Source organism: Rhinatrema bivittatum, chromosome 4, assembly GCF_901001135.1.
Source record: "Rhinatrema bivittatum chromosome 4, aRhiBiv1.1, whole genome shotgun sequence".
NCBI classification, from domain to species: domain Eukaryota; kingdom Metazoa; phylum Chordata; class Amphibia; order Gymnophiona; family Rhinatrematidae; genus Rhinatrema; species Rhinatrema bivittatum.
The window spans coordinates 251,652,018-251,668,174 of record NC_042618.1 but is presented as its reverse complement, the minus strand read 5'-3'; the positions used below and the strand labels follow the sequence as shown (position 1 = coordinate 251,668,174).

The 16,157-nt window shown below is 40.7% G+C and overlaps 1 protein-coding gene across 1 annotated transcript in view; it reads right to left on the bottom strand.

Moving 5' to 3' along the window:
• FGD4 (FYVE, RhoGEF and PH domain containing 4) overlaps positions 1–16,157 on the bottom strand; it is a 494,296-nt gene that overhangs the window by 303,722 nt on the left and 174,417 nt on the right.

The window sequence follows — 16,157 nt, the reverse complement described above, 5'->3', positions numbered from 1 at the left end:
AAGCTTACAGGTTACAGGAAACTGGCAGCAAGAGATTATTTATTTATTTATTTATTTATTTATTTAGAGTCTTTTTTTATACCGAAGTATAGCAAAGTGCCTTCACCCCGGTTTACATCGAAAAACAACTTCATACATGGAACATGTTATAACGCAAGTACATCTTAGAAAAGGCAGAGTAAAAACATATTAGTAGTTGACAATTTACAAATCAGATTAGATGATTCTTAGCAAGGAAGGTTTTGGATTCAAGGAAAGACAAAGGTTATTCTGAATAGGTTGTGAATGATTGTCTAAACAACCAAGTTTTGAGTTCTTTTTTGAATGATTTGGAGTCTCTAATGGAACTTAGGTAGGATGGAATAGAGTTCCATTCTTTCGGCCCTGCTATGGAGAAGGATTTATTTCTAGTAATGGATAGTTTTGCAGATGATAGGGGGCGAATGATTAATTGCAATTTGTCATTAGTCCTTGTAGCGCGGGGTGATTTGTGAATTGCGATCATATTATCCAGGGAAGTATTGTTGCCTTTGTAAATTTCATTATGCAGAATAGTTAAAGTTTTGTATTTAATTTTTATATTGTAATTATCTGCAGAACTTGGAGTCGATGGTAGCGACCATACAAGTAGTCCCATGGGCAAAGGCTCATATGCACCAACTACAGAGCGCGAACCTGTTGGAGCTGTGAGTAGTAAGTCTGGCACTCAAATTCCTAAGCCCCAGCATCAGAGCAAAGGTGGTAAGTCCTTTCTGACAGCATCACAGGGATGCAAAGTTGGCAGTTAGAGGAAGAAGTGGAATAGCTAATGCGCTGGGCAGAAAAGAACCTGGCGGGGTTAACAGCCAGTTACATAGCAGGGAAGAAGAACACACAGGCAGACTACCTCAGCAGGCATGCACTAGACCATGGAGAATGGAAATTAGTAGAGGAAGATTTTCAAGAGTGGTAGAGAGGTGAGGAAGGCCAGAATGGAACCTGATGGCAACACCAAGGAATGCGAAGGCAGAAAAGTTTTCAGCAGGCATCAGGAGCAGGGTTCAAAAGGAGTAGTTGCCTAGTTCAGCCGCTGTACATATTTCCGCCATGGCCCTTAATAGCGAGAATACTGAGGAAAGCAGATCTTGGGGGCTGGATCATGCTGGTGGTCCCAGAATGGCCCAGAAGGTCGTAGTATGCGGACCTAGTAAGGCTGAGCAGGGATTCACCTCTAAAGCTAGTGAAAGCCGAGAACTTGCTCAGGCAGTGTCCAGTCAAATGGGGACAGTCAGATCGTTATCTTACAGCCTGGATCTTGAGAGGGACAGGGTAGAGAAAAAAGGCTATTCAAGAGCAGTAATAGCCACTTTGTTAAGATCTAGGAGACACTTTACCTTCCGGGCATATGGTAGGGCCTGGAAGGTTTTTGAGGAGTGATGCAAGGGAAGAAAAGTCTCCCCAGAAATAACAAAAACAAGGGAAATCTTGCAGTTCCTGCAGGATGGCCTAGAGAAAGGGTTAGCTCTAAACGCTCTCAAAGTGCAGTTGGCAGCATTAGCTTGTTTTAGGGGCCAAGTGCAAGGGGGCTCTCTAGGGGCTCAATCTGACATAGCACATTTCTTGAGGACAGTAAAATGCGTGCGGCCTCCGAACCACCAGGAAATACCCACGTGGGACCTTAATGTGGTCCTTAGGGCCTTATCTAAGGCACCTGTTGAACCACTTACAGGAGCAACATTAAAGGACCTCATTTTAAAGGCAGTCTTTCTAGCGGCAATATGCTCAGCCTGAAGGGTCTCAATGATCCAGGCATTATCCTATAGGAAGCCCTACCTGTCGATTCACAAGGACAATGTAGTTATTCATCCTGTCCCATCCTTCTTACCTAAGGTGCTGTCAGAGTTTCACCCACTAGACGTCTGGAGGATGCTGCTACATTATTTAAAGGTCACCAATGAATTTAAGAGGTCAGACAGATTGTTCTGTTGGAAGGCCAGAGAAGGAGCCAGGCAGCTTCTAAACCCTCAATTGCATGCTGGATTAGGGAAGCGATAGTGGCAGCATAAATTGTGCAGGGGAAGCAGGCCTGGAGGGCCTTATGCATCCACTCTACCAGAGATCAAGTAACCTCGTGGGTGGAGAGTAGGGCTGCAATGCCTCAGGATATTTGTAGGGCAGCCACATGGTCCTCCTGGGGTACATTCACAAACCATTACAGGCTAGACCTGCAGGTAGAAGAGGATCTGAAGTTTAGCAAAGTAGAGTTGGGGGCCTCTAAGGCCTCATCCCACCCGAATTAGTTACTGCTCGGGTTCATCCCACAGAAATGGACTGGTCTGCAGGATGAAAAGAAAGGTGAAATGTAAGTATACATTTCACCTTTAAACTTTGGTGACCTTTAAACTTACCAGAAAATTTCCTTTCCTTTAGTCCTAGCAAACCAGTCCAAGTACTCTCCCGAAAGAAAAAAAAGGGGGAAGGGGGTTAGAAAAAAAAGGGGGAAGGGGGTTTAAAAAAAAAAAGAGAGAAATGCAGGACCTGAGCCAAGAGGCTACTGAGGAACTTCCAAGCTATGCCAGGATATATAGTGTCAGTGACATAAGCAAAAAAAAAAAAAAAAGAAAGTGGAAAGGTGGAAAGAAGGCAAAATGATCACCGGCATGGATAAAAGGGGAGGAGAAAGAAGCTATTTTAGCCAAAAGATCTTCATTCAAAAATTGGAAGAAGGATCCAACAGAAGAAAATAGGATAATGTATAAAGCTTGGCAAGTTAAATGTAAGACATTGATAAGACAGGCTAAGAGAGAATTTGAAAAGAAGTTGGCCGTAGAGGCAAAAACTCACAGTAAAATCTTTTTTAAAATATATCTGAAGCAGAAAGCCTGTGAGGGAGTCAGTTGGACCGTTAGATGATAGAGGGGTTAAAGGGGCAATTAGAGAAGATAAGGCCATCGCTGAAGGATTAAATGATTTTTTTGCTTCAGTGTTTACTGAAGAGGATGTTGGGGAGATACCCGTATCAGAGAAGGTTTTCATGGGTGCTGATTCAGATGGACTGAACCAAATCAAGGTGAACCTAGATGTGGTAGGCCTGATTGACAAACTGAAGAGTAGTAAATCACCTAGACCAGATGGTATACACCCCAGAGTTCTGAAGGAACTCAAAAATGAAATTTCAGTCCTATTAGTAAACATTTGTAACCTATCATTAAAATCATCCATTGTACCTGAAGAATGGAGGGTGGCTAATGTAACCCCAATATTTAAAAAGGGCTCCAGGGGTGATCCGGGAAACTACAGACCAGTTAGCCTGACTTCAGTGCCAGGAAAAATAGTGGAAAGTGTTTTAAATATCAAAATCACAGAACATCTAGAAAGACATGGTTTAATGGAACAAACTCAGCATGGCTTCACCCAAGGCAAGTCTTGCCTCACAAATCTGCTTCACTTTTTTGAAGGAGTTAATAAACATGTAGATCAAGGCGAACCGGTAGATGTAGTATATTTGGATTTTCAGAAGGCGTTTGACAAAGTTCCTCATGAGAGGCTTCTAGGAAAAGTAAAGAGTCATGGGATAGGTGGCGATGTCCTTTCGTAGATCACAAACTGGCTAAAAGACAGGAAACAAAGTAGGATTAAATGGACAATTTTGTCAGTGGAAGGGAGTGGCCAGTAGAGTACCTCAGGGATCTATATTGGGACCCTTACTTTTCAATATATTTATAAATGATCTGGAAAGAAATACGACAAGTGAGAATCAAATTTGCAGATGATACAAAATTGTTCAGAGTAGTTAAATCACAAGCAGATTGTGATAAATTGCAGGAAGACCTTCTGATACTAGAAAATTGGGCATCCAAATGGCTGATGAAATTTAATGTGGATAACTGCAAGGTGATGCATATAGGGAAAAATAACCCATGTTATAGTTACACAATGTTAGGTTCCATATTAGGAGCTACCACCCAAGAAAGAGATCTAGTCGTCATAGTGGATAACACATTGAAATCATCGATTCAGTGTGCTGCGGCAGTCAAAAAAGGAAACAATGTTGGGAATTATTAGAAAGGGAATGGTGAATAAAACGGAAAATGTCATAATGCCTCTGTATCCATGCTCCATGGTGAGACCGCACCTTGAATACTGTGTACAAAACTGGTCATCGCATCTCAAAAAAAGATATAGATGCGCTGGAGAAGGTACAGAGAAGGGCGACCAAAATGATAAAGGGAATGGAACAGCTTCCCTATGAGGAAAGACTAAAGAGGTTAGGAATTTTCAGCTTGGAGAAGAGACGGCTGAGGGGGGATATGATAGAGGTGTTTAAAATCATGAGAGGACTAGAACGGGTTAATGTGAAGCAGTTATTTACTCTTTCAGAAAATAGAATGAGTAGGGGGCACTCCTTGAAGTTAGCATGTGGCACATTTAAAACTAATCGGAGAAAGTTATTTTTCACTCAACGCACAATTAAACTCTGGAATTTGTTGCCAGAGGTTAGTGCAGATAGTGTAGCTGTGTTTAAAAAAGGATTGGATAAGTTCTTGGAGGAGAAGTCCATTACTTACTATTAATTAAGTTGACTTAGAAAATAGCTATTGTTATTACTAGCAACAGTAGCATGGAATAGACTTAGTTTTTGGGTACTTGCCAAGTTCTTATGGCCTGGATTGGCCACTGTTGGAAACAGGATGCTGGGATTGATGAACCCTTGGTCTGACCCAGTATGGCATGTTCTGATGTTCTTAGTTCTCTGCCTCCATCTACTGGCAAGCAGAGAAATCCTGCAGATGTGGACTGGTCTACTAGGACTAAAGGAAAGGAAATTATCTGGTAAGTATAAATTTCACCTTTTCCGTTTATTCACCATTCCCTTCCTAATAATTCCTATCATTCTATTTGCTTTTTTGACTGCTGCAGCACACTAAGCCGACAATTTCAATTATCCACTATGACACCTAGATCCTTTTCCTAGGTGATAACTCCTAACATGGAACCTAACATTATGTAACTACCACATGGGTTATTTTTCCCTATATGCATCACCTTGCACTTGAATGTCAAGTCATATAGCAAGGTAAAGGCATGATGTAAATCACAATATCCTTCCTAATTAGGATTAAAATATCATTGCACTCAGAGAAACATCCCTGTTTCAAATGTTATGCTCTACTTAAAGAGAACAGCAAAGAAAAAAATATAGACTTTATTCAGTCAACTGAAAATAATTTTTCTGATGAAAGAGATCCAGTAATTATTTTTCAATTTAAAATTGTAATCATAGAACAAGTTATCAAGGGTTCTAGTGGTTTTTCTATCACTAGAGACTTAACAGCATATTAGACAACCATCTGGCTGAGATTGTTTAGGTCTAGTGGATACTGCCTGGAGCAAATGGAAAAAATTGGATCAGTATCTCCCAAACTTGGCTCAAAAGACCCTTAAACTGACAGGATAAGTGCAATGATTATGATGATATATATCTGCATAAAAAGTAGGCCAAGAACTAGACTGACAATTTGGTTATGATGAAAAACAAAACTTTTTAAAATCTTGAGTGAGTTTACGTATCGGTGGATTCTGTGACCTACTGAAGACCCTTTAAAAACCCATCTATTACTCTGCCTTTCACATGGGATTCATACAGCAGCTAGAAGCATCCATTTTATCTCAGCAGCAGCAAAGAAGTGATGCCAGCCACTTCTGATCTTGTGTGAAAAGTAGTGAATAAAATGCTCTGCTGCCATTCATTTAGTGCACCATCTAGCATTAAACCCCGATATTCAAAGTACCATTGCTGGAGATCAATCTGGGTGTAAAGTTTTACTCACTTTATTAAGTACATCTACCTGTCTGGACAATAAGCAAGGCTTTAATTTGCTATTTACACATTTATAGTTCGCAAAATCCTAAAAATGTTAATTCAAAGAGGATCACAAATGACATTCTTAATAATAAATAGCAAATAAAGCAATCATAATAAAATACAAAATATATACAATCCACATATATACAATGTATACAATCCACTTTAAAAATGTGATTAAATATATATTCCAGGTTTAACTTATTTTAGTTAAAAGCACACTGCTTTTAGAAGGCTGCACTACATTAGCAAAATAACTTCCGTGTGTTTATCAGTACTGAACAAACAGATAAGGCGTGGGCTAATGTTGAAGTTAGTTTGAAGGTTATATTTATGACCCTAGTATTTTTTTTACAAAGGAAATAACCTGCTCGCTACATTTCAGTTCAATAATTTGTACTGAGTTAATGAACTGGCCTTGTGTTGCTAAATATACTATTCTATAAAAATCTATGCCGACTCAAATGCTTTAGTAAAGCTTCCCCAAGTACAGTACATTATTTTCAAACAGATGTAAAGCAAATATTTATATTTTCTGAAGATCAACTAATTTGAACTACCTTGCCTTTTACAATGTCCTCCCAAGGGTGCATTTCAGCAATTACTAAATCCTCAGAACATAGGTTGACCTTTCAGAACTGAGGGACCTCACATCAACAAATGTACGTCTAACCAGATATACAATAGCATAGAGCAAAGCAGTAAGCAACTAAGGCATTCTAGTTTTCAAGGGGGATCATAATTAATAACAATTGGGCCTTATCAATTTTCATCCACATAGGATCCCACAGCACTTTATAAGCATAGGCCTTGATGCAACAAGGTGTACTGGGGCTATGAATAGAGTTTTATATGTGAATGTGTGCACAGACTTTACTCTTTATGCAGCACGTAGTTTTGTATACAAAAAAAAATGCGCACACAAATCAGATTGCCTCCAATTAAATTCCGTGTTAATTTCATTTATTACATACTATATATATATGCAATTTATGTAATAAATGAAATTAACACAGAATTTAATTTGAGGTGTGCATACTGGTTTGCAACATACATATATTCTGGAACAATCTGTGTGAAGTCATTTGTAATCCACACAAATCTGCTGACTTTTTAGAGAGTTGAATACTTTTGCAAGCCACCGTGTATGTGTATAGATATCTATATATATCTATATATATATAGATATATATAGATGTATATATCACAGAATCAGCTCCAGAGACCTGCCCAACACAATGTACATCATTAAAATATAGTACAATCCAATCACAAAGACCACTCCCAACTTCAACATCCTCAATAACCCTCTCTTAAGAGAGACCTGCTCCAAGGTTACCGTTCACCAAGGAACTCCCCCAATTATTTTTATCCTTAGCATTATTTAACTTGGCTCCAGTAACCCTTTTTTTCAATTTATTATTAGCTATTACTTCCCGATGCAGAGTCACGCTTAGGCTTAAGTCATGGTTTTAACGCTGGAAATTTAATTCCTGGTCACAGCTGAAGAGTTGTTGGTAATGGAACTGAACCAAAGTTCATGAAGCAGGGGTCCTATACTTAGAATTTATGTACATAAAATGCAGTTTGTGTATAAATCAAGTTTTACATGCATAAATTGTATTTTATGAGGGCAAAGCTTTTTGGGTTGTGCATTTTTTTTTTTTTTAACTCCTGATACATCAGCACACCATTAGTTTACTGCATTAGGAATTAATTCAATTTTTGCTATGTGATAAAAGAAAAAGTAAACAAATTTATCACACATTCTATTACATTAGGCCCACAGTAAGAATAAAAACTATAGGCAATCATCTCCCTATTAGATGATGGGTAACTCTGTTCAATACTTGCATATTGCACAACAGTATCAAAGTATGAATACAGAACAGAATTTCATACAGTACCACGTATAATCCATGGAATCAATTGATTATGAGTATGACATAAACCTCACATTAGTCTAACATTAATTAGTTCAACTATGGAATTCAGGTTTTCAAAAGTGTTTCAGAATATAGAAAGACTCTAGTTACACAACCACTTTTATAACAGGAAGAAAAAATTTCAAGGCATACTATTTTCTTATGTTTATACTCCTTAGGTTATCTGAGGCTAATTATCTGCACCAAAAATGTCTTTTCTACCTTATCACTATATTATACAATGAAACATTTTATGGGGCTTTTTCATGAAGACTGTGTATTCTCCCCAGAGACATGAAGAGCATCAGGCCCCAAACACCTTGACAGCATTTCAGTACGCTTTTTGTCAGTTTGTTTTTGCCCAGTGAATTGAACTGGAATAGAATTCTTTCAATGAATATCTAATTTTTCTATCAGTGTGGCAAAACAAAAAAAAAACACTTGATGCTGTTAACCATCAAGATTAATATTTATAGTTGATGTTTTTAAGTTGTGTTGGGTTTCTTATAATTTCTTTTTAACAGAAGATGCAATATAATAATTAGATGCTGACATGCCACTTAAGCAATGGGCTTGACTTGGGGTCTCTTCCCATAGACACAAAATGAGAAAAATCTAGGAGTCCGAGTTCTCTCACTTGTCTATGTCACTCAGAAATTCTATTTTATAGGCTTCCAATTATGTACTTCCTGTGATTCTCAGGTCACAAACCAACAGCTCTGAAGTCTTACAATTTGAAGTACAGTACATTCAATCCTTTTTTTTTTCCTAGAAAAAAATGTGCCAGTACTCAGAAGCAGCTAGGGGGAAACGGGTATGGCAGCCCAAAGCCTCTCACTATGGGGAGTCCCATTGCCCAACACTAGTCCTACACCTTACAACTGGCTGCAGGTCACTCATACCGTGACCCTCCCCCTCCTGCCTCCAGGAGATGTATGAAAACAGCTCTCATACCTGCTGGCACCTCCTTTGCTGCCATCACAACATGGGAAAAGCACCAATAAAGGGGGAAAAGGAGGCTGAAAGAGGTACCACTGGTGCAATTCTCTCTCATTCCTGCCCCCAACACACATTGGTTATCTTCTTCTTTCCCCTTTCTAACTCCCTGCATTTTTCTCAATACTTCTCTATTTTCCTTCCCCATCTAATTGGTGCATCTCTCTCTCTTTTGCCATCTCCCTAAGCATTCAGTCCCTTCTAACCTCACCTCCTCCTCGTTGTCCCCTTCCCTGCTGGCAACTTACAGGGAATATCTGTTCTAAATCACAGCAACACAGAGCTACAGGCCTACTATTGAGTCTGCTCCAGCCTCTCCTTTCTTGTCTCCATGCAAGAGACAGCACCTGGGAGGAGGGGCTACATTAGGAGGCAGAGGAACACGGGGCTCATGGCCCCAGTCTATTGGCCGGGGCCTAGAATCTCATTCAGCAGGGAAACAGCCTTCTGCTTCCCGCTCCAGCCCTTTCCCTCCCAGGCAGCCTGTAGGGAAAGAGCTAGAGAAGGTGAGGCAGAAGGGGACATATCGAAGAAGAAAAAAGAAAATCTGCTCCCTAATCAAGTTTCTCCCTTCCTATCATTTCCCAGGGACCAATGTAGAGGGGGGAAAAAGTGCAGTTACTAGGTACATTCTGGCAGAAAAAAAATCACTGAGTGCACTCATAACCTAAATGTTATGATTATTAACAGATACTGGGTGAATGTTTTTTTTTTTTTTTTAAACAAGCGTTTTCCTTAGCATCTTTCCTTAAATAGACAAATGTGATGATTAAAAGTTTACTTTTTACCCTATAGGGCTAAATAAGTATAGATTTATTTTAAGTAAGTAATGTTGCTGAGCAAATTCTTAAATATTTATAGTGTGGTTGAAGACTGTGCAACACTTCCTGTTTGGTTTACTCAAAAACTTACAGCTCAGACTTGGTGAAGTAGATGGTGTATTTTAGTGAAAGCCAAAAAACAGACATACATCTTTCTAACCTTAGATGTAAAATTTAAGATAGAACTGCTGAAACTATTGGGACACACTCAGACCAAACACTTTGGCCTGTAATGTTCCCATTGTATACTTAGGTCTCATATTGCCAAATCCATATGAAAGTTAAGGCCTGATCTAACATAATGCTGCATCACTAGACATATATTAACAGACAGGGTTTTTGATTAACTATGATTAGCACTTGGCTTTGTCAAGGCTGACTAATAAACAATACTGGTAGCCTTCTACCCCTTTCACGTCTAGAGTTGGTATCTAGCAAGCAAGCAAAGAAATCAATTTAAGGGCATGAATTCTGAAGGTGACTGAATATATGTTTCTGAAATGTTGTAACTAATACATGTGTGAATGTTGCTGGAATGAAAGATGGTGCTGTAAGACTACAAATTATTAGCTGAATCTCAGGGATTCCAATATGCTAGATCTCCAGTGTATACAAATGCATCTTATGCACCAATGTAAGGCCCATAAAAAATGACAGAAAAAGATGTTTATAAGTATAGAGTCACTTCCCTGACACCCCCCCCCCCTCCCCACAGAAAGGATCCTTTTTTCAGCCACAGAAAGACAGCACAAGTACTTTTCCCAGCGCTTTAAAAACTGCTGTTTTTATGTACTCCATGAGAATCACATTTTTAATGTATTTTGTGTTCAATTAAGGTTGTTAAAAGTGACAATTTTTGCTGGACCCCATGGAAATGAAATCAGCCACTAAATCTACTGACAAAGCAGCACAAATATGTTTTTTTTGGAGTATAACAGAGTGACCAAAGACAAATATAGCAAATTAAACAGGGAGGTATATTCATTGTGAGTTTCCTGAAAACCTTATTGCTGTGAGGTGATCAGGACAGATTTGTGAAACCCTGCTCTATCTGGTATCCATATGGAATTCCGGATTGTTTAAATTGTGGTGCCTGTAGAGGTGAAGGTTTATAGGTAGCCACTGGCCTTAGATATTTGCAGGGAGAATACAGAAGAAAAGAAGAGGTAAAAATGATCTGAGATTTACCCATCTACCTACACATGCTACTCAGATCAGATCTTACAAAACAGCTTTTATTCAGGCTTACTTAAAAATACATTGAACTAACAGCAATTTTTTTTTTTTGGTTTCCTTTAACCTCTCTCTGGAGTTTTAACAGCTTGAAAAACCAAAAATAAAAGTCAGGAAGAAAATCTTCTAAAATATACTCATTTTCTTTAAAATCTGGTGTACTATTTTGGTTTTGGTTTCCAAAAACACAATAATTCTAAATTTGGATACACATTTTTACTTATAAAAGTTAAAACGTAACTGAGTCCCTGACTGCCTCATCAGAATGATTGTAAAGCAAACTAAAAGGAAAAAAAAAAAAGTAAAAAACACTCTTACCCGGCTTTCCAAACATATTTCAAACGTGAGTCACTGCTAATTCCATTCACTTGCAATATTTTCTTGCAAAAGGATTTGACTAGAAAACAAGACAAGAGTACTAGGCAGGCAAATACAAGCCTTTTTCAATTAAATGCCCTTCTAAAGATCATGAAGGAGAAGAACAGAAAGCATTAGACCACAGCCCACTCAAATGAACTGTTCAACAAATATATCACTGAGGCCCCGCCTCTTAAGGAGGACTTTTTCCAGGAGAGGAACAAGAAAGAACAGAGGTCCAAGTTTTGTTTCGGGGAAAGAACAGGATATTTATTGAATTATTTTTAACTAAAACAAATGCCTCAACTTCAAGTGTAGTTTTTACTTTCTGTATTACTGTTCAAGCAGCTCGTTCAAGAAAAGTGAAGTAAAAGCACCATTACAGCACGGTACTGGGTTAAATACAATCTCTGGCATGAACTTGCTGACTTTGACACCTGCTCTGCTTAGAACATTTTTAAAGGCGCCGCTCATGCAGTCTCTTTTTTTCTATTCCACTTATAAAACCTCGTGCCATTCATGCACATGCATTTAGTTACAAGGTAGCACGAATTAGGAATTTTAACTTGAGTTTTGGAATTCAGCTTAAACAAAGGCAGAATAACCTGTGCATGCTTCATAGTTACTCCAAACTTATTGAATTGTCATTTCAGGAAAAAATGGTTACATAGTAAACAAAAAAAGGAAGCCTGAACCTTGTAAATCAATGTTCAAGGGAAGGTTTGTGGTGCCCCAGTGATACCACCTAGAGTCTAGAAGTGAGCAGAAGGAATACAGGCTGGAGTAAGAGAAGAAAATGAAGTGCAAGCTGAGGGGCCGATGCTATATGGTGCGCTGAGCCGAGCGCACCGTTAACGAGCAGTTAGACGTGGGCAAAATAGGCGCTAATCAATCCCCTAATGCAATAAGGGGATTAGCGCCTATTTAATGCGCATCTAACGCGGAGTGAATGCGTAATAGCCTCAATCACATGCAAATGCATGTGATTGAGGCTATTACGCATTCACTCCGGATGCAAAAAGAAAAATGTGCATCTCCGACGCACATTTAACTGTCATCTATTAACGCCTGCCAGGAGCAGGCGTTAATAGACGTGCGCATCGAAAAAAGAATAAAATTTGAAGAAAGTAAAAAAAAAAAAAAAAAAAAATTGATGATCGGGCCTATCACAAAAACCGACGCCGAGTTTATCAGCATCTGTTTTCGTGGCTGTCCGCCACTAAGAAAAACCGATGCTGATAAACCCGACGGTTTTCGTGATGGGCCTGATCGTCATGTCTTCCCACCTCGCTCCTTCCAGAGCAGCAGCACCTGCCCTCCCCGTCTTCTCTTGCAACGGCGATTTCCTGCTATCCGGGGCTTCCTCTTAACTTCAGGGTCTTTGTAGCTGCCATAAGTGAAAAAGGTTGAACGCCGGGTTTAATCGGCATCGGTTTTCGTGACCGTCGTACGGCAGTCAGGGAAACCGAAGCCGATAAACCCGGCATTGACCCGGCCTCCGGGGCCCTTCTCCGCGTCCAGTTTGATCGAGTCGAGCCTGGTGGGGAGCCCTTACTCGGGGGACTATGGGCACTTGATCGTTTTGACCTGCCGGGTGTGCTTAGAGGAAAAGCAGATCAAGCCGCTTCCGTGCTGCAAGAAGGCGGTGTGCGAGGAGTTCCTGAAGAGGTACCTGAGCTCTCAGATAAGGTCTGGTTCTGTGCACTCTCGGGGGCCAGATGTGCCTCATTCAAAAAAACAAAACCCTCTCTTTTCCCCCCATTCTCTGCCTATTCCTTTTATGTATTGCTACAATGCTGCGTGACCAACGCCAGGTTTATCGGCGGTTTCCCTGACTGCCGTACGGTGTTCACGAAAACCGTCTGGGTTCCCGTCAGCAAGGATCCTTGCTAACACGACCCCCTAATTTAAATATTGTATGGCGCCCCCCCCCCCTTTGGAGCACCATGCGCGCCTTAAGAGAGCGGGCGCTGACAGTTCAGCTCCCGCTTTCTACGCGCCTTTATTGCATCGGCCCCTGAGCGAGGAGCAGCGGAGGCTTTGTGATGTCAGCCTGTTCCCAATCCACTGGTAGGGAAGGGGATGGGAGGCTGCTGGTGCTGTGAATGGGTAGAGGGAGAGGCTTTGACCGCAGTGTATTCAGGGAGGGGGGGTTGAGGCTGTGACTGCTGTGTATTGAGAGGGCTGAGAGAGAGGGAGGCTGTTAGCAGAATTGAGACTGAGATTGTTGGGGATGGGGGTGGGGGTGATTTGAAAGCGACTGGAAACAGGGTTGAAAGAAAAAGAGCATGATAGGGACAATGTCACTGGCACATGTCAGGCAGTAGTGTTGTTGGCCCATAGCCCTGTGCAGGAAAATACTTGTCCTTCCTCTGACCCCTCTTGATTCAGTGGTCCCACTTAAAAATTAGTGAAGACCACATTTGTAAAGTATGAAGAATCCTGCCTGTTAGTATTTTGTCAATTGTTATTTGCATCTTACTTTGCGGCTTTCTGCAGAGTGCAAAATACAAATCCAAATTACTGGTAATTTAAAACATCCTCACAAATGAGAAAAAAGTCCTGTAAATATATGGCAACTCTGTTCCATTCCTATGAGTCTCATTTGTTATTTTGACCTTTGCAGCATTACAAGCAATGGGTGACTCTTGCCTTTTTCTCAGCTCGATTTCTCATCTTATTGGTTTTCTCCTTTCTCCTTTTCTTGTTTCATAAGGTTATCCAGCACAGAGATCAAATCTCCTTTCCCAATGCTCTCAAACAATGTAGTGAATTCAAATATAATGAGAAAAAAAAAACACTAACATCTTTTGTTGTCATGATAAAGCTACGGTTAATCCTATGAGCTCTTTATTTCTGTTAGCAAGTATTCCCAACAATAGAAGGAAACCATGGGCGTAGGGTGACTGCTAAAGGGGGAGTAATGGAAAAGGCTAGCGCACCAACCTCACAACAATAGGATCAGCATGCTAACCTCTTAGGTACTTGCTTTCCCAGAACTCCCTTCCCAATTCCCTTCACCTCTCCCCCAACACCTCCCTATCCAGTGTTCCCCATGTCCTCCTTGCCAGTAAGAAGAGACATATTTACTTCCTGCCAACTTTGCCCATCACTGTCAAAATGGTGCTATTTGGTATTCATTTTTATGGAAAAGCAATATATTAAGTGCTTCACACTTTCAGACAGCCCAAGCCTGCATTGCTGACTTGGAGGAGAGAATGTGGGAGAATGGAGGCAGAATATTCTGAGTAACAGCCCCCACACACGCACACTCCCATTTTATATTTCCCATGCCCTTCAACAAAACTAAATACAACATTTCACACATATTAAACACTGAGACTTAGAAACTAAATTTAGAAGCTAGAGATAAGGGTACTGCATGGTTATTTGTCAGTTTTTACGCATGTGGAGGGTAGTATTCATAATTCTTGAAAGTTATCTACAAAGTGAGCATGTTAAAAGTGCAACAAGGCAGCCTGCTGAAAACTGACCCTCAAAGGTTAAAATAATTGTTGTTCTTGTGACTTGTTTTGTGAAATGAGATGCTTTATATATTTAAAATGCTTGTAAGATGATTTATGTTTTAACTTGTGAACTGCTCAGAACAACAGTAGTTAAAGATAGCAGAATATAAACATGTTAAATAAAATAAATTAATCTCTATATTATAAAAACGTTAGAAGCCGAGTGAGCACAGTGTCATTTTTGCTCATACAGCAGCTATGTAACACAGAAGCCTAAACAGTCACGAATGATTCTTAGAGTCAGCGGAGATGGGGAGCTTGGAGATGACTGGATTCAGGTCTCTCCCTCTGAAAAGCCAGCAGCAGCATAGCTCAATTCAGCCTCGCCTCTCTCCCTGCTTCCCATCAATGTACTATTCAGGTGCCTGTGAAGCAATGCAGGGCCATGTCCGCAGCACCTCTTGTTTTCCATATGAGAGATGGCATTACCCAGTGAGACAAGGGGTTGCAGGATCAGCATAGTGGCTGAGCAGAATGAGGAGCACCGGTAATATCTGAGGCGGGAAGTGGAGAGTGAGAGGGAAGGTAAAATAATGCGAGACAGAAGGAAAAGCATAGGAGTGGGGTGAAGGAGAAGGCAAGGGTGGGTTGAGTGAAAGGCATGAGAGAAAGAAAAGGGGGATGGAGTGAATGTAAGGAGTGAGAGAAGAAGAAGGTGAAAGGGGGAAAAGAGGGGATGAGGTGAGGGAAAGGAAAGGGATGATTGAGAGGGGTAGGATACAAGGCAAGGGGTGATGAAATAAGATGAAAGGCGAAGGGAAAATGTGTGACGAGTAGGAAGGAAAGATGAGGTAAGGCAGGGGTGAGTGAAGAAATGGGAGAATGAGAGTGGGAGGGGAGGGGATGAGTGAGAGGCATGGGATAGGAGGTGAGGGAGTGAAAGAGTAGATGTGAGTGGGAGGACAGGACATGAGAAACAAGACTGGGAGAGGAGAAAGGTGAGTAAAACGGAAGGGTAGACAAGGGAGGAGGGTGAGTGAAGGGAAGGGAAGGGAGGGGAAGGAAGGGTGAAAGAGGATGGGGATGAGCAAAAAGGGAAAAGAGAGGCGAGGTGTCCATCAGGGTTGGTGACCAAAGTGAGCAGGAACACATCCCATTAGATTATAAAATGTCATACCTCAAATATCCCATTATATCTTTAAAACAATCTGTTCACATGAATTTTGTCATTGTTGCTGCTGGGGTGCGTACAATATTACGTGTAATACACCCATACAGGATTCAGCTGCACTGGGGTAGCTGAGTGATGGTGTTGCTCCTCAACTATTCCGATGTACCTGAGTAGCATGGTTGGCAGGAAATCCAGGTCCCACCAATCAGAAACTGAGTAGCATGGCCAGTAGGGAGTTCAGGCCCCATCACCTGAAATGACAGCAACACCAGAGGCACAGAATGGAGAGGCTGTCAGTGAGCAGAGTAGGGGTGATAAAGAAGGTGCAGAGGACAGAAGGGG